Source organism: Dasypus novemcinctus, chromosome 14 (genome assembly GCF_030445035.2).
Source record: "Dasypus novemcinctus isolate mDasNov1 chromosome 14, mDasNov1.1.hap2, whole genome shotgun sequence".
Taxonomy (NCBI): Eukaryota; Metazoa; Chordata; class Mammalia; order Cingulata; family Dasypodidae; genus Dasypus; species Dasypus novemcinctus.
Genome location: NC_080686.1, coordinates 21,116,697 through 21,142,963, shown reverse-complemented (window position 1 = coordinate 21,142,963; position 26,267 = coordinate 21,116,697). Strand labels below are relative to the sequence as shown.

At 38.2% G+C, this 26,267-nt stretch overlaps 1 long non-coding RNA gene across 1 annotated transcript; it reads right to left on the bottom strand.

Moving 5' to 3' along the window:
• Positions 1 to 8,535: 8,535 nt before the first annotated feature.
• On the bottom strand, positions 8,536 to 10,858 carry LOC131273352 (uncharacterized). The gene is made up of 2 exons (XR_009180561.2): positions 10,598 to 10,858; positions 8,536 to 9,356 (listed from the first exon to the last, which is right to left on the bottom strand). It is a non-coding gene; the product is annotated as an uncharacterized lncRNA (long non-coding RNA).
• Between the last annotated feature and the right edge of the window lie 15,409 nt (positions 10,859 to 26,267).

Genomic DNA, 26,267 nt, shown 5'->3' with positions numbered 1-26,267 from the left:
GCCGCCGCGCTCAGCAGACCCGGTCGCTTGGCAACGGGCCTGGGGAGAGGGCGGGAACGGGGGCGGCTCTGGCGGCCCCGCAGCTGTGCTCCCGCCCCCCTCCCGTGGTCTCCAATAGGAAGAGGGTCTGGAGGACCCCGGCCTCCTCCCTCAGCCCACGACCTCCCCCTTGCCTTCCATCGTTATCTCCGTGCTTCCGCCCACAGCCCTTCCCAAACTCCTGCCCTGTTTTTCTGTTACTACTTTTTTCTCCTTTATTACTCTGGACAACACTAGAGCTAAGGTTCGTTGGCTGTTGAGGACGCGTCGTATGTTGCATTAAAGTAATAGCCGGTTCCTAATACAAAAACATAACTGTCACCTCTTGAGTGCTGGTGTGTCAGGCACTGCTCTAAGAACTTGATGTATATAGTCATATTAACATGTAAGCCCATTTTATAGGCAAGGAAACTGAGGCACAGGTCATCTAACCATATCTAACCATATCTAACCATAGTTAGGAGAGAATCCAATAGAATACTTGGCAGAATAGCTTTAACTTAAAAGCAGGGGTTTTTACCCCCCATTTAAATTATTTAATGCCGGAATTGCCTTCTGCAATAAAGTGATACAAGTCTGAGGCTAAAATAGCTTACAATAAAACCAAAAGAATTGTCCTCACAGAGCTTACTATCAAGCTGATGTAATGGACATTAAAAATGTGTGTGCAAACAGTTAAGAGGGGTGTTTGAGGAAAAAATTCAGGGGACTGTGGAAAGATTACAAGGAAACCAAAATTTGTCTAGGAGTTCAAAGAAGGCTTGAATATATGGCTTTTTTTTTTTAAGATTTTTATTTGTTTCTCTCCCCTTCCCTTCACCCCCCCCCCCCCCCCCAGTTGTCTGTTCTACGTGTCCACTCGCTGTGTGTTCTTCCACGTCTGCCTGTATTCTTGTCAGCGGCACTGGGAATCTGTTTCTTTTTGTTGTGTCATCTTGTTGTGTCAGCTCTCCCTGTGTGCGGCGCCATTCCTGGGCAGGCTGCACTTTCTTTCGCGCAGGACAGCTCTCCTTACCGGGCGCGCTTCTTGCGCATGGGGCTCCCCTGTGTGGGGACACCCCTGCGTGGCACGGCACTCCCGTGCATCAGAACTGCGCATGGGCCAGCTCCTCAAGGGTCAGGATGCCCGGGGTCTGAACCACGGACCTCCCATGTGGTAGGCGGATGCTCTATCAATTGGGCCAAGTCCACTTCCCAATATAAGGCTTTTTAGGAGATGAATAAGAATTAGCCAAGTGACAAATGGAGGGAAAAAGTGCTTCAGGCAAAGGAAATAGCACCTGCAAAGGCATCAGGGTTGAAATGAAGTTTGGAGCCTTCCAGAAGCTAAAAGACCATTGAGGCCAGAGCATAAGGATAAGGGAGAGACTAGGCTTAAGATGAAACTGGAGAAGTAGAGCCATACAGAAGCTACTAAAAGAATAACATAATTAGGTTTGCATTTTTAAAAGATTACTCTGGCCACTTTTTGGAGGATGGATTGGATGTGAGGACATCTGGATATAGGGAGTCCCACTGGGAGATTGTCGTGGTAGTCCAGATATGACAGTGTGGCATTGGAGAAAATTGGAGGAATTCAGGAAGTATTAGAATAAAGGATTAATAAGTCTTGGTCTTTGATGGAATGTGGGTTAAATAGAGGGAGGTATGTAAAACAAGTACCAGATTTATGGCATGAACATATCAACAGACAGTGGCACGTTAGATGAGGTACACTAAGAGGAGAAGATATAGAAGGAGGGAAGATTAGAAGACTGGTTTTAGATTTACTGAATTTGAATTTATTAAATATGAGCTACCAGTTCATATTTACCACAGTAAATTATGTGCCCCGACCTACCCACCCAAGATGTCCATGTCTTAATCCCCATAACTTGTAAATATATTATCTTACATGATAAATGGCATTTGCAGGCATGATTAAGTGAAGCACCTTGAGCTAGGAAAATTATTCTGGATTATCCAGATGAGCCAAATATAATCACTTGGCCCTTACAAGAGGGGAGGAGGCAACTCAAAGTTGGTAGTAGAAGGTGTAAGGATGGAAACAGAGATTGGAGTGATGTGGCCATGAGCCAAGGGATGCCAACAGCCTCTAGAACAGGGGTTCTTAACAAGGGGTCTGTGAGCTTGAAATGAAATAAAAATAAAACATGACCCTGTGGGGTCATGTCAGTGTGGGTGTGATATTAAATAATACACAGTATAGTGTGGACTTAATAAGGGGTCCATGGTTTTCACCTGAATGGCAAGGGGGTCCGTGGAACAAAAAATGTTAAGAACCCCTGCCATAGAAGTTGGAAGAGGCACAGAACAGATTATCTCCTGGAGTCGCCAAAAGAAACCAGCCCTCTTGACAACTTGACTTAAGCCTTGTAAAATTCATTTTGAACTTCAACCTCCAGAACTGTAAAAGAATAAATTTGTTCTGCGTTAGGTAATTTGTTATAGCAGCAATAGAAAATGAATGCACCAGTGCTACGTATGTTTATTTCAATAACCGTGTTCAAATTTCAATTTAATCTGTCAAACTGCACACTTGTATTTAACACCAAATGACTGTAAAAGTAATAGAGGGGGAGGGAAAAACAGACCCCAAGAAGAGATAATAACAGCAACAAAAATTTTGGAAACTGGAAAATAGATTGGCAAGTGATAATTACATGAACTGGCAGACTTGAGAAAGCTGAAACCCAATTCAGTAAAAGAGAAGCTCAAAAAGCAAGACCATTTTCATCCCCGAATCACCCCAAAACTCAGGAGCTAGAAGCACGTGATGTCTCTGAAAGTGGGGCTGAAAGTCTCTATAAGACATGGGTAGAACCTTGCCCCATCTCCTTCTCACCCAACACATCTGGACAACCTACTTACCCTTGTGTCTGCAGAAAACTGAAGTTATACTCCATAGTGTATGAGGAAGATTAAGTGAAAATCTGTATATTGAATAGTGAAGTCCCTGACTCCTTTTTTCCCATGCATCCATCCATTGGCTTTAAGGAATGCTAGCAATCAGGCATACAGCCATCCCCTGGCCCCATCCAGGCAGGAGATTGAAAGACAGTTCTCTAGAGAAACCGAGTAACTAAAGAGAAAAGATTTCAACCTTCTGACAACTGGCTTACCCTATAATGAAGTTGCCCAGTTAACAAGCCCCATCCTTGCCTTTAGTCCTCTTAAAAATGAGCAGATGTCCAAAGATGCCCAGGAATTAATGGAAGCCTCCAGCATGAAAAAATAAATAAATAAATAAAACAGAAAAGAAAGAAAAGAAAAAAGAAAGAAGAAACAGAGGCAAAAATCAATATAAAAAAACCAATGTTAAGTTTTTCCAGAGAGATAAAGTATTGTATTGTATTCATCAAAGAGGAACAGAATAGTTTTTTAAGGAACCTAAAAATATTACGTTTATGCATGTTTATATTTTATACAAAATTTAAAATATCTGTATTTAGTTTGGAAGATAAAGTCAATGAAATCCTCTTGAAAGGAGAGCCAAAATCAAAGAAATGGTAAATAGAAGAGAAATAGTAAGATCAAGGATCAATCTAGGAGGTCTAGCATCCAAAAAAATAGAAGCTCCAGAAAGAAAAAACTAAGAGGAGGAAATTATCAAATGAATAATGCAAGAACATTCCGGAATTGGAGAACTGGTGTCTCCGGACTGAGAGAATCCATTGAGTGCCCGGAAGAACTAATAAAATAAAATAATAAAAACAAACAACCTAACACCAAAGCACATCATTGTGAATTTTGGAACATGACAGATGAGGAACCTGAAAGTTTCTAGATAGAGAAACAAGTTACTTACCATTGAGAAAATCTTGATGCTGGAAGACAGTGGAGAGATGCCTTCTAAGCTAGAAATATATACTGAGCCAAACTATACCGAACTGAAGACAGAAGGAAGACCTTCTCATACACTGACTTCTTATGCATCCTTTCTCAGGAGTCTAATGTGTAAGAAACAAAGATTAGTTTTCGCATAAAGGAAGAAAATATTAATTAATGTAACCTGACAGCCTACTGCCTCAGTTTCCTACTCCCGGGTTAAGCAAGAACAAAGGAAACCAGCTTAAGCCAGTCCTATAGGCAGTAAAAAAGATGCCCAGGAAAGAGCTACATCAATACCAATTCAGGACTAAATTCCATTCCTTATTTGGCAAAGGGGAGCAGGTAAAAACTAAAATGGTTGGAATGTGATGGGGGAAGCGGTTAATCACAAACTTTTGCGCAGGAAAGTTAGATCTTCTCGGATAGGCTGTAACCTCTGAAGTATCCAATCTATGGAGAAACAGAGGAAGGGCTTGCGTGCTAGGCGTAGGGGTATAAACTGTGTCATTTTTCTTTGTTCAGGGCACCAGCCATGTTTTCTGGTTGTGCGCCCCTTCTTGCAAGATTGAGAATAAATTATTTTCTTCTACACAGTCGGGTGAGCCTTATTTTCTTCTAGAAGATTTATTTCTTACAAATGGAGCATTTGCTCCACCAAAATAATGCAAGGAGAAAAGAGAAAACGCAGGTGGGGAATTCCCAGAACACAAGAGCTTCAGCATAAGAGAGAAGCAAAAAGAATTCTAGGATGAAGATGAAGGGAGACTGGGAGACAACAATTGTGCCAGGGGCCTGGAAAGCAACAGTTGGCTTTGGGTGGTGGAGGGTGTTCATAGGAATGACTCCAAGAAAAGTAATAGGTTTGAACGTACTGAGTGATATATATGCCCTGATAAAGAGTAAAGATTGAATTAATGATAAGAACTTAGAGCACAAAGCAGTGGAGGAAACCAAAGTAGACTATAACCATAACACTCTAAATGGTTCATCTTTGAAATATATTCACGTAGACACAATAAGATAAACATAATATTAATTAAATCCCAACCTATGACCATAGGTCAGCTATAAGACATTGATGTCATTATTTTTAGAACGTGTTACTTTTTCAAGACTTACGGTGGTCTGATGCAAATATAGACCCACAAATATGAATATATATCCTATCTTACAATTATCATGGCAAGATAAAATGGACCAAAGTATCACAGCCTATAAAACTCTCTTTAATATTCCATGCTATGTCTGAAGTACTCTGGTCTTTCATTTCAAAGGATACCTATTATATCCCTTCCAGGTTTAAAATGTTACTTATGCATAGGAGTAAAGATGGGAATGATCACCACAAATTTTTATTTAATTTTCAAAATCATGAATTTCATATTTTAAGGTACCCAAAATATTAATATTATAAAACTATCATTTAGCATTGTCATCATTTGTAGAGATTTTATTTTCACCACAAAGCACTAAAAAGAGTCAATGATTTGCAAGTCATTTGCTTTGCTGAATTATGTAACTTCCTCTTCTTTTTTGTAATCTCAGCCACATGACAAACCAGCTTTCCCTACACTGCTTACAATGTCAGTCTTTCTTTCAGAACACATTTCTTCCTTGGGGTTTTATATTATATCAGCAAGATTATGAACACCATTTTGTTGAACAGTGAAACCTTTGCCTGAAACACTCCTCATCTGACTTTCAGGGAACAAATGTGTTTATGTACATTCTGGTGAATCTCACTTAAAAGATAAGTTTTCTGAAAAAATATGTAAATCATATTTTTGTCAATTCACCTTTAAATACACAAGGGGTGCTCCCGATTTATAAAGAATACTGAAATATTTTCTTTTGTAAAGTATTAGACTCTTGTGAATGGTGAATAAATATTCATTGCCTCTTTAAAGTTTGTATTTAGTATAGCTGCTTAGTGTGTAATAGAATATTCCTGTGCAAATGAAAATAGTCTCTGTTGCTAAATTAAGCATTTTCCCAGACATTTATAATTTTACAAGACTGTTTTTTTAAATACCTGTTTTCTTTTCTTAAGATTTTTATTTATTTATTTTCCCCCTTCCCCTCCTCCCACCCTACTGTTTTTGCTGTCTGTGTTGTCTTCTTTTCTCATTTTCTCTCCTCTAGATTCACTGGAATTCAGTCCTGGAGCCCCCTGATGTGGAGAGAGGTTCCCTGTCAATTGTACCGCCTCAGTTCCTGGTCTCTGTTGTGCTTCACCTTGACTCTCCTCTTCGTCTCTCTTTTTGATGTGTCATCATCTTGCTGCACGACTCACTTGCGCAGGCACTGGCTCACCGTGTGCGCATGCTTTCTTCTCTTCTTTTTCACCAGGAAGCCCCAGGGATCGAACCCGGGTCCTCTCATATGGTAGGCAGAAGCTCTATCATTTGAGCCACATCTGCCTCCCTTTACAAGGCTATTTTTAAAGTTTGTCTGCCATAGATTAGTTTGCTGTAGTGAAATGATCATCTGTACTAAAGATTTCTTGACATTTAGGAGACACATCTTTTCTAGGTGGTACAAATGTTGATTGGCACATAAATAAGCTAAATATAATTTAATAGTATAAGTTAAATTGAATTATAGTAAAGCATTTGGCTCTCTTTTCAAAGATGTGTGTTTAATTTTGCTTTCCTGAAAAATAAAGCAAATATTAATACATTTAGAAATTCCTCTCTAGCATACAGAAAAACACATATTGTGTAGCTACCAAAAATTTTTAAAAGAAAAATGATGTGTTACTGAAAAAAAGAAATTTCATTTATCAGGTGGGTCATTTTCTTTGTCTCAGAGTTCTTTCTACATTCTTGGATGTGCCATCATGAGTAATACTTATATAGTAAGAAATGTAAAGATTCTTTAGCCCACTTGATGCAGGATTTCTTCAAGAGAAAAATACAAAGAGGTTGTCGATATTTTGAAAGAACTATTATAGTAGGTTTGAAATAACCATATTAATGAAAGGATTCACCTCTTTCAACATTAATGTCCAAAATCATTTTATAGGAATATTAAGTAAAACATTTTATGGTCACTTATATTTAATTTTTTAAATAAAAATTTATTGAGGTCTATCATTCATACATGAACATACATAAACAATAAGTGTACAGTAAAATTTGTGAACTTACAAAACAAACATGCATATTATCATACAGGGCTCCCACACATCACTCCACCACCACCAACGCTTTGCATTTTTGTGAAACATTTCTTACAAACTATAAAAGAGCATTGTCCAAATATTACTACTAACTATAGCCCATATCTTACATTTGGTGTATTTTCCCCCAAGACACCCAATTATTAATACCTGTATTATACATTTTTTTAAGCTCATAAGAGAATGTTCTAATATTTGTTCTGTTAACCACAGTTTACCTTCCACCACAGGATTCCCTGTGTGATACAATCCCATGCTTTGTGCAACCCATTCAATGTGTACACTCAGTGGCTCTCATGTTCATCGTAGAGTTGTGCTGTCATCACCTCAATCAATTTTAGAATATTATCATTTCTTCAAAAGGAAAATCCCCTACCCCCTTATACCTCCTTATTCTTGTCCCTTAGAATTGATAAATCTTCTTTGCCATTGCTGCAAAAATATCATGTTACTATTAACAATCATCCATAAGTTACATTAGTTGTAATTTTCCCATGCATTACCATATTCTTGACACTCTAAAAGAACATTCTTTTATTTATACATTAACCACAATCTTCATCCACTACTGAAATGACTGTTATGCATTCCCTAGATTATTCTCTAGGTTCTTTTCAATTGACATTTACATCCACAGACTACCCCTTTCAGCCACAATCTCATTTACAAATCAGCAGAGTTATTAGTTATACTCACTATAATGTGTTATCATCAAATCATTTCCACACTCTTAAAATAAAGCTTATTAAAATTTCTACATGCATTGAGCATCAGCTCCCATTCTCAACCCACATTCTATCTCCTAATAACCTGTACTCTTGAGTTTACCTCTATGAGTTTACTCGTTGTATTCAGTTCATATCAGTGAGACCATATCATATTTGTCCTGTTGTGTCTGGCTTATGTCACTCAACATAAATGTCCTCAACTTTCATCCATATTGCCATATGCATTCTGATTTCATTTCTTCTTACAGCTAAATAGCATTCATTATATATATACTATATTTTGTTTATATACCATATTTTGTTTATATGCCATATTTCATTTCTTCTTACAGCTAAATAGTATTCATTATATATATGTGTGTGTATACATATATATACGCCATATTTTGTTTATCCATTCATCCATTCACTGGTTGATGGACACTTGGGCTGGTTCCATATCTTAACAATTGTGAATAATGCTACTATGAACATTGGTGTGCAAATGTAAATTCACGTCCTTGCTTTCAGTTCTTTTGAATATATTCCTAGCAACAGGATTGCTGGATCATATGGCAGTTCTGTATTCAGCTATTTGAGGTACTGTCAAACTGTCTTCCACAGAGGCTGCGCCATTCTACATTTACCAACAGTGAACAGTGGAGTGTTCCTATTTCTCCACATCCTCTCTAGCACTTGCAGTTCTCTATTTTTTTTTTATAATGGCCATTCTATAAAGTGTAAAAAGGTATCTTATTTTAGTATTTTTTCTATTCCCCTCCCCCCCCCCCCCCCCCCCCGCTGGTTTTGCTGTCTGTGTCCATCGCTGTGTGATCTTCTGTGTCTGTTTCTGTTTTTGTCCTTTCTCATTTTCTCTTCTAGGATTCACCGAGATTCGATCCTGGGAACCTCCAGTGTGTCATTGTAGTTTTGATCTGTATTATTCAGTTTAATTTTTGATAAGATTGGAAATATTTTAGAGCATCTGGGTTCTAAGATACCAAAATCCTCAAAGTTTCTGAATATATCCATCATCCCAGGGGATGTGTCAAAGCAGCAATTCAGCTGCCCTGAGTAACTTTATTGGACGAGCTTTCTCTACCATACAGGACAGACACTTTTTCAGTATATTAAAATGTTATTTTTGCTTTTAACTGTGGAATTCAGTTTGGGATTGCTCCCTAAGTTTTGAATGCACACACCCTTAACAAGGATGCCAAATGCTCTAATCCAAGTTGCACACGGCCAAAAGTGATCCAGATGTTCAGAATCAACCATACTGGTTATATTTATTCAGCCAGGAGAATGCAAAGTTTCTGAACTGTATCCATATGGAAAATTATTACAGTTTCTTTCCTTCACTCAGTTTCTTATGTGTGAATAGCAGAGTAATTAACTATCAATTTGATCTTTGGATCTCATCTTCATCCTTCAGCTCTTGTTATAATTCTTACCATATAATTTTATGTGTACTCAAAAGTAGTCTTTGCTTCACTTTTCTTCCCACTGTGTCTTGTGAATTAATTATTTTTTCTGACTGGAAAATTTCTGAGGACTGGGGCTGTAGTTTAAATGACCTTTGGTGTCTAGTATAAAGCCTAAGGAATAAAAGAAATTTGATTCTAGAATTACCATATTTTCTTGTTTATAAGATCCACATTTTTACACTTTAGCAATTTGGAACTTAAGATGTCTCTAGAAATCCATGTCAAAAGAAAACTTCAGGGGAGCAGATGTGGCTCAAACCATTGAGTGCCTGCTTCCCACATGGGAGGTCCTAGGTTTGGTCCCTGATACCTCCTAAATACAAAACAAAACAAGTAAACAAACAAAAAACAAGCAAAAAAACCAACTCAGTGGACATGATGTGGCTCAGTAGTTGAATACTTGCTTCCTACATAAGAGGTCCCAGGTTGACTCCCCAGCCCAGTACCAAAAAAAAAAAAAAGAAAAATGAAAAGAATTCAGCTGCCTGGCCAAGGAGTAAGTTGAAACTATTCTCTTTGCCTGCTCATGTGTGACCCTTGACCATGTTCGAAAGGTATCATAGCACTCAATACAGTTAAATTTTAACTTAAGTTTGAATTTCTAATGGTCACTGAAAATATCTTTAGAAAGGTTATACAGGGAGTTACATCACCATGACAGCAGACTGAGATGTTCTGGGGTCCTGTCCTCTGACAGGAGTTTTAAACAATAAGCAAAAACTAGCAGAACTAATATTTCAGAGCTCTGGAAAATGGTTAAAGAGTTTCAGTAATTGGATGAGTACCAAATCAAGAAAAGGCAACTTAAAAAAAGGTTGGCAAATCTCACGGCACATTTGCCAGTCCTCTCCCCACCTCCTGCCTGGCTTGGCATGGGGCTGGCCCATGCTCCCAGTACGAGTCCCTGGTCCCAGCTCTAGACGGAGCAGAGTGACCTTATGTACATAGCAGGGTGCGTGTATGTTAGTTTCAGTCTGTCTGGTGACAGCATGATGGAGTGAACCAGTAAACTTGTTACCATTACAGAACTTGTCCTGCATGTAAAAGTGGCTTGTAAGAAAACAATCAAATCTCAGCTCCCTTGGGCAAAAGATTAAGGGTTTTAAGACAAAAAATATTGCACCCAGAATTGGGAGGAAAGACTGTTTTTTAGGGACTTTCAAATCCATGTAAATGAGAGAAATCTGAAGACCATGCTAGCATACAGTACTAGTCCACCAAAAGGGTGCCAGTGCAAAGTATCATAAATCTGTTGGCTTTTACACAGGGTATTTATTTGGGGTAAAAGCTTACAATCCTAACTAAGGCCATGGAAAGTCCAACTCAAGGTACCATAAGAGGTACTTGCTTACCAAAGTCAGCTGCCACGTGTTGAAGCAAGATGGCGGGTGATCTCTGCCAGGTTTCAGCCTCCCCTATGGGCTCCCTCTGAGGCTTCGTAGACCCGGCCTCTTCCTGATCTCAGCTGTAGGCTGGCATACGGCTTGTCTCTCAGGGTTTCCTAGATCAGCCTCAGCTCTCTTCTGGTTGGCTGTAAGCTATGAGACAAATGGGCCATTAGCTGTTTGAGCTTTCTCCTTTCTGTCACATGGCAGGATCAAAAATGACAAAGTTCTGTCCTCTGTGTGTCTTCCTGTGTCTGTTTGTCCATGTGAGTGTCCATTTATGTCAGACCTGCCAAAGGGGCGGGGACTCAACCTGAGTCACAAAAGCCCTAATCTTACCAGGTAATTTAATCAAAGACACCTCACCTGAATTTAACACAGTCAAAGGGTATCATACCCAGAGGAATAGATTAGTTTACAAACATAATCCTTGTCTTTAGGGGATTCATAAAATAATCTCAGACTGCCACACATGCCCAGGTCAGTACACACGCTGAGCTTGTGACATTCAAGAAAATCTCTGTCAAAACACTAACTGGATAAAAGCTTAAAGAACTAAGAATTCAGTGACAAATTTCCAGTGTACAAGGCAGGCAAATAACAGAATTTCCAGTGTACAAGGCAAACAAAGAAAAAGAAAATGATGCCCTATGCAAAGAATTCAGATAAAGCATTGGAAGGGCATATTTTGGACAAAGACTTTTTTTTCCTTTTCTAAATCAATACCATTTTTCAAATTTATTTATTTCTTAAAGAAGTACTTGTAATCTCTGTAAAACAGAAGGTAAGGGAAGATTCTCCCTCCCTCATAAACTCTGAAACACAGATCTGGGAAACCAGGGTCGACATACAAAATGTTCATTTTACAAAATATCAACTAAAGTATATTTTACATGAATTATGCGTCCATTGAAATTCTGCCAGTTGCATTTTCAGGTTCGAAAAAATATTTCCGTATCCAAAATTTCAAAAGCATTTAAGGACTGGGCAGCAGACCCTACTCCTGGGGAGGGACTGTAATCTCTCCTGTGGATCAGGCTGGGCTCCTTGGCATCAAGGATCTGGCATCCCAGGAACAAGCAGGCCCCTAGTTGGCTCTCCAGAGCCTCCGTTGCCGCTCTGCCGACTTCTCCAAACAGCTTGTTCCATGTGAAGGCACCCAAGTCTCTTCCCTTCAGGTCTGGGATTAGGTTTCCCAAGCATAAAATTCACCCCACCAAGCCCATTGGAGCAATCAGGAGTAGTTTGAAAGAATTTTTAAAAATTGTCATAAATATGTTCAAGGAATTAAAGGAAAACATAGACAAAAGAATTAAAGAATATCAGGTAAAGAAAAAAAATGTTTTTAATTGTTTTTAAAAAGTAAAAGAATATCAGGTAAACAATAGAAGAATAAAGTTAGAATTTCAGTAAAAAGAGAGAAATCATATAAAGGAACCTAAATAGATGAAGACCACAGTTACGGAGATAAAAATTCTCTAGAGGGTTTCAAAAGCAGATTGTAGTGGAATGGGTGTAGCTCGGTGGTGGAGCACCTGCTTAGCATGTACCAAGTCCCAGTTTCAATCCCTGGTACCTACTTTTTAAAACAGCAGATTGCACCTACAGAAGATATGGCAATTTAAATCATTCAGTTTGAGAAGCAGAAAGAAAAATGATTGAAGAAAAGTGAACAGAGCCCAAGAGACGGATACCAATTTATGCATTATGGGAGTCTCAGGAAAAGAAGAGAGAAAGGGGGAGAGAGAATATATAAAGAACTAATGCCTGAAAACTTACCAAATTTAATGAAAGACATGAATATGTACATCCAAGAAGCTCAATGAACACCAAACAGGAGAAACACAGGGACCCAAATTGAAACAGGGTATAATCAAAATGCCAAATGCCAAAGACAAAGAGAGAATCCTGAAATCCCTAAGAGAAGTAACATGTTATGTACAAGGGTTCCTCAATAAGATTAATGACTGATTTCTCATGAGAAATCATACAGTCAAGAAAGCAGTGGAATAACTGGTATGATATATCTAAAGAGCTAAAAGAAAAGAATTGCCAAGCAAGAATTCTATAAATGTCAAAACTGTCTTTCAAAAATGAGGAAGAGGTTAAGACATTGCCAGATTAAGAAGAGTTGAAGGAGTTTGTCACTCCTAGACCAGCCCCAGAAGAAATACTAAAGGGATTTCTTTAGGTTGAAAGGAAAGGACACTAGTCAATAGATCAAAGCCACATGAAGAAGTAAAGATCTCTGGTAAAAGTAACTGCATGGGCAAATATAAATGTCAGTATTATCATATTTTTGGTTTGTGACTCTACTTTTTCTTCTCAGAGGATCAAAACTGCAAATTCATGAAAAGTAATGATAAATCTATGGTTTTGGACACACAACATATAAAGATGTAATCTGTGACAAAAAACATAAAGATGTGGAAAGGAGGGGTATAGTAACATAGTTTGTGTATGCTTTTAAGCATCAAATCAAGTGAAATTATTGTAGATATAGAATATTAAATGTAAATTCCATAGTACCTGCAAAGAAAATATCTCAAAATATGCACAGAAAGAAATGAGGTAGAATTCTAAAGATCAAATACATATTAATATAGGCAGATATGGAAGAATTAAGTAATGAAAATGGTACAAGACTTACAAAAACCGAATTAACAAAATGGCAGAATTAAAACTGCATTATTGTAAATTGGTTAAACTCACCAGTCAAAGGCAGAGATTGGCAGAGTGGATTAAAAAACACGGCCTAACTATATGTTGTTTACAAGTGAATCGCCTTAAATTCAAAGATCAAGTAGGTTGAAAGTGACAGGATGGAGAAACTTTTCTTGCAAATAGGAACAAAAAGAGAGTGGGGTGGCTATACAAATATTGGACAAAAGAGACTTTAAGTAAAAAATTGTTAAACAGGACAAAGAAAGGCATTATATATTGAAAAAAGGGTCAAGTCATCAATAAGATAAAACAATTATAAATATATACCTAACAGATCCCCAAAACATTAGAAGTAAACATTGAAAGATTTGAAGGGAGAGATAGATGGTACTACATTAATAGTAGGTGAGTTCAATACATCACTTCAATAAAAACCTAGACAGAAGATAAATAAGGCAATAGAAGGTTGTATGATACTCCAAACAAACTAGACCTAACAGATATATATATAGAACATATCACCAAACAGCAGCAGAGTACATTCTTCTGTAGTGCACATAATTCATTCTCCAGGAGAGACTATATGTTAGGTCACAAAACAAGTCTCAATAAATTCGAAAATATTGAAACCATATTCTATATCTTCTCCAACCACAATAGAATGAAGATTGAAATCAGTAACCAAGGGATAACTGGAAAATTCACAAACATATGGAAAATAAACAACGTAATTGTGAAAAACCAATAGGTCAAAGAAGAAATTACAAATCATGAGGGAAATTAAGAAATATCTTGATGTGAATGAAAATGAAAACTCAATATATCAAAACTTAGGGGATGTGGCAAAGACAGTGTTGAGAGGAATTTATAGTTCTAAATGTCTACATTTAAAAAGAAGAAAGATCTCAAACTAGAGGTCTAATCTCACAACTAGAGCATCTAGAAAAGAAAAAGGAAAAGGAACCCAAAATGAGCAGAAGGAAGGAAATGATAAAGATTAGAGCAGAGAGAAATGAAATACAAAGCAGAAAAGCAATGGAGAGAATAAATGAAACCAAAAGTTGGGTCTTTGAAAAAATCAATAAAATTGATAAACCTATAGCTAGACTGACAACAAGAGAGAGAGGATGTAATGAAAGGGACCACATTACTACTGACTTTACAGAAATAAAATTAACTATAATAGGAACTATGGCTACGATCAATGCCAGAAAATTAGATAACCTAGATAAAATGAAAAAATGCCTAAAAACATGCAGATTACTTAAACAGATGATAGAGGAATAAAAGATTTCAATGAAACTGAATCTGTACTCCAAAACCTCCCAACAAAGAAAAGCCCAGGACCAGATGACATCACTGGTGAATTTTACCAGCCATTCAAAGAATGAACACTAATTCTTCTCAAACTCTTCCAAAAAATTGAAGAGAAGGGAACAATTCCTAATTGACAAGACCAGCATTGCCCTAATACCAAACCATATATAGTTAGCAAAGAAAAGTAAACTACATACCTATATCCATTATGAATATAGATACAAAAAATCCTCAACAAAATTCTAGCAACCTATTCTAACAGCAGATTAAAAGGATTATGTGCACACTGTAACTAACAGGATTTATCCCAGTAATGCAAATGTAGTTCAATGTAAGAAAATTGACATAATACACCACTTTACTAAAATGAAGGGAAAAACCCACGTTTGCCTCAATTAATGTACAAAAGGTATTTGTCAAAATCCAGCCCACTTTCTTCATTTAAAAAATTCTGAAAACTAAAATAGAAGGAACTTACTCAACATGCTAAGATCATAAATGAAAAACCCACAGCTAACAACCTATTCAATGGTGAAAGATTGAAAGCTTTCATTTTATCATAAGGAACAAGAAAAGATGCCTACTATTACCACTGCTACTCAACATTGTTCTAGAAGTCTGAGCCAGAGAAATTAGGCATGAATAGAATTAAAGGCATTCAAATTGGAAAGAAGTAAATTAAACTATCCCTATTCACAAATGCCATGATCCGATCTGTAGAAAATCCTAAAGAATCTACAAGAACTCTGTTAGAGTTCAGCAAAGTGGCAGGGTACATGATGAATATGCAAGAATCAGTGGTGTTTCTATACTTCAATAATGAACAATCCAAAAAAGACGTCAGGAAAACAGTCCCATTTACTAAAGAAACTAAAGAAAGAAATATCTAGGAATAAATTTAACCAAGGATGTGAATGACTTGTACCTGGAAAACTAAAACCATTGCTAATAGAAATTGAAGAAAACCTAAATAAATGGCAAGATATCCCACGTTCAGGGATTGGAAGACTTAATATCATTAAGATGTCATTACTACTCAGAGCTATTTACAATTCAATGCAATCAAAATTCCCTTGACATTCTTTGCAAAAATGGAAAAGTCAATCATCAAATTCAGGTGGAAAGGCAAGGGGCAAATATACTAAACATTCTTGAAAAAGAAGAATAAAGTTGGAGGACTCAGAGTTCTCAATTTCAAAACTATTACAAAGCGAAAACAATCAAAGTAATGTGGGCTTGCACAAGGATGGATCTACAAACCAATGGAATAGAATTGAGAGTTCAGAAATTGACCCGCATATCAATGCCAATTGATTTTTGACAATGTTGCCAAGTCTGCTCAATGGGGGAAAGAATAGTTTCTTTAGCAAATGGTCCTGGGAAACTTTGCAACCATATGCAAAAGAATGAAAATGATCCCCTATTCATACCGTACACAAAAATGAACTAAAAATGGATTAAGCATAAGGCTACGTAAAAGAGGGAAAAGTGAAAGAGGTAACACTCTTAGGAGAAATCATAAAAATGTATTTTTAGGACCTTGTATTAGGCAATGGATTCTTAGATATTAAACCAACAGAATGAACAATGAAAGAAAAAAAACCAGACAAATTCTACTTAATCAAAATTTTTAAATTTGGTACATCAATAAAGTGAGAAGACAACCTACAGAATGAGAGAAAATATTTGGAAACCATATAGCTGATAAGGGTCTCATGTCTAGAATATATAAAGAATCTTATTACTTAAGAACAAAAAGAAAAACAACCCAATTGAAAATGGACAAAAGACTTGACTAGGCATTTCTCCAAAGAAGATATTCAAGTGGCCAGTGATCACACAAAAAGATGCTCAACTTCATGACCAGTAAGGAAATGTAAATCAAAATCACAACTATATATCACTTCACACCCAGAATGGTTATTATTTTAAAATGGATAATATGGATAATAGCAAGTGTTGACAATAATGTGGAGAAGTTCAAACCCCCATACATTGCAGGTGACATTGTAAAATGCTACAGCCTCTGGGAAAAATAGTTTGACATGTTCTCAAAAAGTTGAACATAGAACTACCATGTGACTCAGCAGTCCCATTTCTAGGTATACACCCAAAATAATTGAAAGAAGGAACTTGAATAGATATTTGCACACCAAAGTTCATAGCAATATTATTCACAATAGCTGAAAGGTGAAAACAACCCAAACGTCCATCAGCAGATGAATGGATAAACAAAATGTCTATACATACAATGGAATATGATTCAACCGTAAAAAGAAATTAAGTTCTGATACATGTGACAACATGGATGAACCTTGAAGTCATTGTGTTGGATGAAATAAGCAAACAGAAAAGGCAGATATTTTATGATTCCGTTAATATGATATAGCAAGAATGTGTAATTATAGAGACAGGAGGAAGCTGACTTGGCCCAATGGATAGGGCATCCGCCTACCACTTGGGAGGTCAGTGGTTCAAACCCCGGGTCTCCTTCACCCATGTGGAGCTGGCCCATGCGCAGTGCTGATGCGCGCAAGGAGTGCCCTGCCACGCAGGGCTGTCTCCCGCATAGGGGAGCCCCACGTGCAAGGAGTGGGCCCCGTAAGGAGAGCTGCCCTGCATGATAGAAAGTGCAGCCTGCCCAGGAATGGCACCGCACACATGGAGAGCTGACACAACAAGATGACGCAACAACAATAAAAAAGAAACACAGATTCCAACTTGGGAGGGGGGAGAAAAAAAATAAATCTTTTAAAAAAATTACAGAGACAGAAAATAGAGCACAGGTTATGGGGGCGAGCAAAGAGGCAAGTTAATGCCTAATGGCTGCAGGGTTTCTCTTTGGGTTGAAGCGAACATTTTGGTAATGATGGTAGCAGAATAAAAAGCTAATAATAACAAAAATTACACAATGTAGTAACTTGACATGACTCCGTAAGGAGCAAATTGCCTATGCAATTAAGTCAATAAAATGACACCAGAAAGAGACAGGATTTCTGTATCTCATCCCACATGCAGGAACTATCCCACTAAGGTGAACTTCCTGTCTGATTAACCTCTTCTACAACGACTGGCTTTATGAATGCCCGCCCTCTACAAGGGAGACCTATGGTAGAGCTAACATCTGTTAAGGGGTGTATAAAATTAGCACAGGAATCTTTCAGGAGCACCATCTGCTTCGGAGGTAGGGAATTAGAGAAATAAGAGCACTGCTGTTATTTGAAGCCAAGAGTCTGGATAAGTCACTCAGGAAGATTGATGTTGGTAATCATAATGGAGAGAGGTACAGAGGGCAGGTTTCCTTACCATGGTTTTAGGAGGGAGATCAACACTTCGAGCTATGCCAGTGGCACAAAGGCAGGCTGGTATTCCATGGGCTCAGCACAAGTAAATCTCCCATTAAAAGTACAGGGTGGGAGGTGGATGCCTACCACATGGGAGGTCCCAGGTTGGGGTCCCAGTGCCTCCTAAAGGAGAAGATGAACCTCTCACCACCAATGAGCTGGACTCCGCCATTGCCACAACAAGCAGATGCTACAAGCCAGCAGTCGCCACAGCCCACAGGGAGCCCATGTGGCTCAGGCCATTGGGCACACCCCTCTCATGTGGGAGGTTCTGGGTTCAGTTCTGGGGCTTCCTGGAGAAAGTGAGCAAACAATGAACAGACACACAAGAGAACCCTCTGGGACAGGGAGGGCACAAATAAAGAAAAATAAAGTAAATAAAAGAAGTCTTTAAAAAAAAGTTTAAAAATAAAAAGTACAGGGTTGGCCAAGTGGGTGTAATTCAGTGGTAGAGAGTCTGCTTTGAATGTTTGAGGTCTGAGGTTCAATCCCCGTCTCCCTCCTTTAAAAATAAAAAATACAGGGTTGTTCCTACAACTCCTGAAAAATAAGGCTATCTTTTTTTTCTTGAGGTACCAGCGCCAGGATTGAACCCAGGACTTCTTAAGTGGGAAGCCAGCACTCAACCACTGAGCCATTTGGCCCCCTGAGTTGACTTTTTTGTTTGTTCGCTTATTTTTCTTTGTTTTTAGGAGGGGTTGGGAACAAAACCTGGGACCTCCCATGTGGGAAGCAGGCGCTCAAACGCTTAAGGCACATCCATTCTTCATCATTTGTTCTTAAATCCTGGAACCAAATGTAGCATGTAGGAGCCACTCTACACAGTGAGGTGCAAGTACTGTCCTATGTCTTAGCCTTTGAACTCTGGAGCTTACAATTTCTCCTCTGAGATTTGGGGCATTTGGTTCCAAGAGACCACATTTATAAAAATAAAATTAAAAATCGAATTCAGGAAAATTCACCATTTTTGTAAAGACAGAGAGAAATATTTTTTGCAGCTTCTTTAACTGCCCTCACACAGCTTCATAAGGGAGCTTAATGTTGTGGAATACATAGCAGTTCTTGAAACCACTAACCGAGTCCCTACTTAGGCTAAAGAAAAGCAAGCACCGCTGCAGGATTTTCAACGTTTTACTTAAGGTGTTTGCATATAGCTGAGACTGTGGAGAAAGTTTACCTCTGATATCTGAAATGTCATATACTGGGAAAAATTGTGCATGAACCGAAGCAACTTCAACACTATTGCACTATCATCCCCCCATTCACCAATTGCGTACGAGTTAATTCACATTACCAAAACATACGTGGTAGCAGAACAGATTGTATGTTTTGCTCCCTGAAAATCTAGGGAATATACCACCCCAAGAATCCTGACACCATTTTGGTCTGTATTTTTGGCCTGTTTTCTCAATACTTTCTCCATATTTTTTTTCTTTTTTTTTCTCTACAAGCAAGGAAAACCATGTTTGCTTTAGTTAGGATTATGTTCAGCTGCACACTTCTGTATAAAGTGGCTTAAAGAAGATAGATATCGATTTTTTTTCTCCTATAAAAGAAATGCAGGTGTAAGATCTTCTTATGATCCAAAATTCTTGCTCTGTTCCAGCCTGATCATCCACATTTCAGGCAGCAGGAAGGAGAATAAGCAGATGGGCAGTGGAGTGTAGAGCCCTTCCTTCTAGGAAGTCTTCCCAGAAGTTTCACAGAACATTGAGATTATATCTCTTTGACCATATCTAGCTGCATGGGGGTCTAAGAAATAGTCTTTCAGCCCAGCATATTTCCCAGAGTTCTGTTATTAAGGGAAAAGGGAGAATGGATAACACGACATAGTGTTATTTCAACGAATATTCAATATTTATTGAGCATCTAAAATATACCAGAAACTGTGTTGTGTAATGGGAGATTAAAAAATCAGTAAAATTTGATTCCTACCATTAAAGATGCATTATAATATGATGTGCAAATTTAGTCATAAGAATTCATAATAACAAGGGTTCAGGCCCAACTTGGCAGGGTGACTTACTGAATGGGTACACAGCCAAAATTTCAATTTTAAAAAATGTTTCTCTTTAAATAGAGAGATTACCAGCTGTCCAAGGATAGAAAAATCATCTTGAAGCAGATTTTTCTTCTGTGGGAAGAATGAAGAGCCAATTTATTTCAAGACCTCAGAGACTTCTTAGAGGAAAGGAACTGAAACTCTAATCCTTATTCTCTGAGATTTGAAGTTATGGGCATGTTTCAAAATCAGTCAATATGATCCAGACAAAATTTCTGTATTAAGTATGAGAAATGGGGTCCCTGAAAAAAAAGGCTGTTACTGTAAAATTAGAGGGAGACGCAGCTCTGATACTGAACCGAAGAGAAAATGAAGGAATAATATGTCTTGGTCCTGGGGCTGAAATTGACCCTGGTTCCAGAAGTCAACTTGTACAACAGGAAGTAACTGTACATCTGAAAGAGCTCATTGATTCTAGATGTAAAAATTAAGGTTCAGAAGCATAAGGATATAATCCTGGGAAATTTCCTTCCCCCATTAATCTACATCAAAGTATCTGTATCTACCCTAGGGGAGCAGCCAGGACAGAGGATTTGGGCAGAATTGCCGTGCATTGGAACCAACTCTAACACATAGTTTCATCAGGGCAGGCAGCCTTCACTTTTCTGTAGCTTCTTTCTTTTGCTTCCACCCTCTGGAACAATTTTTTTTTTTTAATCCTTCACCAATCTCAGCTGCAATCCTGAGCTACTTGGCCCTCAAACAGCCAATATCAGGCAATAGCATTGTTCCACTGCAAATCTCTACTGCTTCATTTCTGGAGGTGACTAGAACCTGTGCCTGTCCCTTCTCTTGACTCTGGCACAAGCAGTGAGGAAATTGAGCTTTATTGAAGAGCTTTGGCTAGTTTGGCTGAAAATGCCCTTCATTAACAGTAACATGGGGGGACAGGTAAACCACACCTAAAGAATCACTATGGTTGGAGAAAGATGCCACCTGCAGTAGTTTCCTCTTGCTGCTTCAAGAAATCACCACAAACTTAGTGTCTTGAGACAACTCAAATTATTCTCTTACAGTTCTAGAGGCCAGAAGTCTGATAGGGGACTTAAAGGTTAACATCAAGATGTCAGCAGGGCTGAATTCCTCCTGTAGGCTCTGGGGGAGAATTGGTTTCCTTGTCTTTTCCAGCATTCCTTTGCTCATGGCCCGTTCCTCTATTTCCAAGGCCCACCACTCCTACCTCTGCTTCTGTCATCACATCACCTTTCCAGACTTTGACTCTCTCGTTTTCCTCTTATAACCACCCTTGTGATTACATTTGGCCCACTTTTTAAAAACCCAGGAAACCTTCCCATTTCAAGAGCCTTAACGTCAATCTCTAAAGGGTCTTTTGCCATGTAAGATAACATATTCACAGGTTCTGGGGATTAGAATGCAGATATCTTTGGGGAGGCCATTATTCAGTCTATCATACCATCCTAGCACATACAGCCATTATGAAAACTCAAGAATACTTTGTTTCTCTGCTCTGGGAACAACTCACCAAAGCCATATCCTACCAGTTAACTGGATTCCTCTCTGTAAGACTTATGCAGTGGACAGAGGTCCTGGGATATTTTCTTTCTCCATCAGAGAAACATTCCTTAACCATAAACTTGTATGCACCAATCAACACACTGCAAAATACATAGAGCAAAAATGGACCAAATGCCAAGGAGAAATTGACAAATCCCCAGTCATAGTGGGAAAGTTTGTAACTTGCAATCAAAATATCAAGCTGAGAATAAAGATATAGAAAATTTAAGTAACAAAATTAACCATTTAATATAATAAAAAGCTATAGAACCCCACACTTAACAAATTGAAAAAAAGTATACTTCATTTTGACACCCACATGAAACACTCATCAAAATTCATGATATATTAAGCCACATTGAAAAATTTCAAAAGGAATCCAAAGGACAGAACTCATAAAAGACACATTCTCTGACAATAATGCAGCAAATACAGAAATTCACAACAAAGGAATAAAAAATCAAAACAAAGCATACACCCTCCATTTGGAAATTCATAATCATTTTAAAAAATAAGTTTTCATGAAAGAAGAAATAGAAACAAGGCTTGAAATTAACTTAGAGTATTATTTTTCTTATGTCATAAGAAGTATAAAAACAAAAACATAGCATATATTTTTAATTTTTAATAAAATTAGTGGACTTGATCTTCATCATTCATTATTTGGATTAAAATCAAACTTTTTCTTAGTAAGCACAGTTCTTAAAAATTTTTGTTTACAGAAGTCTGGGGGAGCAATTTGATAGTCATCTGAATAAACCAGAATGAGAACTTGTAACTTGTGTGCCAAGAAGATTTAGGTAAAAAAAGGAAAAGTCACTTTGTCCCAAAGAAATGCCCAGTAACTAAACCACAAATTTTTAAATTAGTTCCTGAGTAATACTATGTAGATGAAAGTATATTTGGCAAATATATTTTAAGATCCCACAATCAATTAAGTTGAGTTCTTTAATGAGATTTCCCTTTCCCAGTATGTGTTTCCCTCGTCCTTTTACTTTTGATGATAGCAACTAGTCTTCAAGGCTGAAGTTCTACGTGCAATACTTAGGATGAGAGACTCTTCCCTCTGCAAATAAGTGACAGAACTTATAATGTGGCCTGTGTGTACAGAACCAGCCAAGGATGCCAATTATTAAAAAGACTCAGTAATATATTTGGGAGGCATACGTGGGAAGAGGCTGAGGTGTAGGGGAAGAAAACTATAGAAGGATCCAAACACTTCTTTTGAAGTAATTGATAAGTTATCACTATATTGAAACAAATAATATTCATAATTGGTGTCTACCCATTAGACTTCAAAACAAAATCTAGGGGAGCGGGTATAGCTCATTGGTTTGAGCGCCTGCTTCTCATGTGCGAGGTCCTGGGTTCAGTCCCAGTATCTCCTAAAAGAGAAAAAAACAAACAAACAAAATCTAGGGGACTGGTGTATAGACAGAATCAAAAAGCACACCAAAATGTAGCCAACAATATTTGAGTATGAATTAAATATTTCCAAAGCAAGGCAAAATGTTTACTAAGTGTTCACTGATACTCCAACTGATGGTGCCTTTAATTCGCTTTTTCAACTATATAAAAAGAATACCACCTGGAGGTATTTCATTGTAGCCAAACAATTGTTTAACATTCTGTTATTTCTGGCTCTCTTAAGTTTTCATCAAGCATCAAGTTCTCCTTGAAACAAGAAAACTGGAACAGGAAAGTGTAGAAAACAATCAACTTCAACCTGGCTATGGGAATGGGAGGTGGGAAGGGGAGGGCCTGGGATAGAGTGAGGATGGGATAGGGATGGGGAAGGGAGTAGAGACGGTGTATGGGGGGAGTGAGGTGGTGACTGTGGAACCACTGAGCAGTGTTAGAGCTGTGCCCAGGTCCCAGTGCAATGCACTAGAGCCATCATCACCTAGCTGTCATATGGGACAGGTTACCCAGCATACACCTGTGCCTAAGCAATAGAAGTTGTGGGTCAGGTGGAGTATTGAAACATGCTCTCCAGACTTAGCCAACTGAAAAGCAGTGTTTCATCATGAGTCATGGTATGCAATAGGTATTTCACACAGGAAACAGAACTGATAACAGCAAGACGATGAAGTAACCTTCAGGTCTCGGGTATGATATCAGAGTTCTGTCGTATGTATCTTTAAGTCTGTGAGAGCTACCCAGGATGTCTCCACATCCACAAATGACCCACAAAGGTATCAGTTCTCTGTTTTTTTCTTCCAATCCGATGTTTTCCATCCCCTTTACTCTCAGCCTATAGGAGATTTTACTGGCTCAGTTTGGGAGCCTTGGCATTGCGTTCACTGTATCTTCTGAAAAATATCTGCTGTTGCTGTAAGCTTAAGAAACAGTGAGGGTGATTCACCACTACTGGGGAAAGTAGGGTAGCTCTTACATTGGTTCAAAGAACAATGAATGCTGATTTAATGAAATCAATTTAATGTCATTATCAATACAGTTATAAAGGTTATGGAAGGCATCTCCTCATTGACTGCACAGAAAGAGAACACCTCAAAATGAGAACTTGATGCTTGATGAAACCTTATGAGAGCCAGAAATAACATCATTGGGTCCCCTGGTTTAAAGGTTAGAAATTCTTTATAGGGGTGAAGCCAAATTAAATCAATGCTATCTAACACTACAGAAAGGCATACAAAATAGTGAGGCCATGGCACTGGTCATTAAACAAACCAGCAGGATGAACACATTGCACAAAAAAGTAACCAGTTTAGAGTTTGTAAATGGTGATCACTAAGCTGCTGGATAAAGCTACGCTGCCATGTGTGACAGTCTTATCTTTGTATGTCATCATTTCACTAATTTTATGTAAAATTAGTAAAAAAATATATGTAGTCTGAGTCTGACTACATCTATCTTTTTCATTTGTACCTCTCAAATCTCTCCTCTCCACCAGGTAGAGTCTTACTTAAGCTTGGAAACCTGTAGTGAGAAAGGGAGATAGGGCGACATTTCTTCTCTCTCCTCACTCCAACCCATGTCTCACTGGCTGGTTGTTGTTTGCATCCCCCTTTCTGCTGCTTGCACCCTCCCTGCCTAAATCCCCCTCCCCTCCCCTCCCCACAGTTGCAGCTTTACCAGGCTGGAGCAGTTGTAATGTGGCATCAGGTTCCTCTGTGTTCCATATGTCCATTTTGACTCTTTCTTTCATGGTGTGTTATGTATAGTCCTAGAGATCCCTATCTTTGGTGGTGGGGGTCTCCCACTAGCAAGCCCCTACTGATGGTAATGATTCCACAAGACGCACCGGGTAACCCTTCCTCGGCTCTGGGTTCTGAAGTTTCATCCTCCGTGGACCCTTCCTATTAGAGTCAATGTCTTCCTCCAGGAAGTTTTTTTGGGCATGGTCCTTTTCAAGATGGCTTAATACCAGAAATTTTATCCAAGGATGTACCGGGCCCTGCCAAACTCTGGAGATGTCAGCTGCTTCCTATGAAGCCCTCTCTTTTTTCTATCATCCCAGGTGGCTCTTCCTTGTGTCATTCAAATGCCAGGGGACACATGTCAAGTTCTTGAACTAGCTCTTTGAAAACCCTTTATTTGGTGTCAAGGGTGCCGGAAACCCTCTCATCCTCCTACTGTCTGGAGAGAACATAGCACATTGACCATAGTCAGCAAAGAAATTCTCACTACCCGTCTCTCTTGCAGGAATTCCTGACTTTCACTTATAAACCCTTAAGGTTGATGATGAGATAGTGGTCAGGAGACCGGTTCCACGGCCTCTTGGCCTGTTCTGCAGAGAGGGTCTGGCATCTATTTCTTGGTCTTTGGGGCCTCTGCTGAAAATCTGAGATGACAAGAAAAAAGTATCAGTTAGCATCCTATTACACGTAATAACTAAAACTGATTCAGATAAAAATTGCAAAACTGAAGAGATGAAAGTGAAAAAGTAGTCAAAAGATTTATTCCTAAAAATGAAATAGCCGCAATAAATTTCATGTGAATTCTATAAATATTTTGAGAGATCGTTCCTATATTATATTAAAATTCCTAAAGCATTTTTATGAAAACTTTCTGATTCATTCTAAAAGGCTAGCCATAATCTGGATACCAATATTGAACAAGAATAGCACTAAAAAAACTATAGGTCAATCTTACTTATGACTATAGAATGCAAAAATCCTAACTAAAATATTAACTAGTGAAATCTAATGTTATTTTCAATATAGTTTAACCCAGGAATGCAAGGAAGTTTTAACGTTTTAAAAAATCTATTAATATCATTCAAACTATTAATGAGTAAATTTCTTCACTGTAAAAAGGTTGGATAACCTGAATACTTTTCCCCTATAAAATACCTAAAGTACTACATAAAATATAATGAGCTTTTAAAATGTCCAGCTAAGCTATCTTTCTTTTCCACCCTTTCTATTAGGGTATAACCCTTCAATATCCTGGCTTAAATTCTTCTGTTGCATTGTGCTACCTGGCACAAATCAAATAATTCATTCCATTTCCCACTTGTCATTCTAATTTTCCATTTCCATTTTTTTAAAAAAGATTTATTATTTATTTATTTCTCTCCCTTCCCGCCCGGCCGCACCCCCCACCCCGTTGTCTGCTCTCTGTGTCCATTCGCTGTGTGTTCTTCTGTGTCTACTTTCATTCTTGTCAGTAGCACCGGGAATCTGTGTCTCTTTTAGTTGTGTCATCTTGCTGCGTCAGCTCCGTGTGTGTGTGCCACCACTCCTGGACAGGCTGTGCCTTTTTTTGTGTG